Below are 624 nucleotides of genomic sequence, written 5' to 3' on the forward strand. Positions count from 1 at the left end.
CCCCACCATGGCTTTGTCTCGAGATCGGCACGAGGCCGGCAACAGCCGCCTGTTCACGGATGAGAGGGGCCAGATCAACCTACAAACTACATGGAACGGCTAATTTGCCGTCAGGCGATGTCTTTGCCGTCAGCTTTTCGTCGGGCGGACGGCAAAGAAATGGTTTGCCATCATCAGCAGACGGCAAAGAATGACTGATGGCAAAAATATATTTGCCGTCTGCGGTCTTTATTACAAACGGCAAAGTAGGAGCAAAGACTTACTTTGCCCTGTGCGGTTTTGATTACAGACAACAAAGTTTTTATTTTACCGTCTGTAGAAAAAACCGTAGACGACAATGTTCTTTACCGTCTACAATAAAAACGGCAGACAGCAAAGACATACTTTGCCGTCTGTAATAAAATGCGCAGACGGCAAAGAAGAAACGCAGCTCGCGGATCGATCTCTTGGATCGATGAGGTGGCACTATCGGCACCGCATGTCTCTCCCTGATCTGTCTCCCACGCCCCGACCACGTTCTATCTCCCATGCCCCTCACCACGTTCTCTCTCCCAGGCTCCCAGCCGACCCGACCTACTTCTCTCTCCCTTATCCACGCACGAGCTCTCTCTCTCTCTCTCTCTC

Source organism: Triticum aestivum, chromosome 6B (genome assembly GCF_018294505.1).
Source record: "Triticum aestivum cultivar Chinese Spring chromosome 6B, IWGSC CS RefSeq v2.1, whole genome shotgun sequence".
In the NCBI taxonomy this organism is placed as follows: Eukaryota; Viridiplantae; Streptophyta; class Magnoliopsida; order Poales; family Poaceae; genus Triticum; species Triticum aestivum.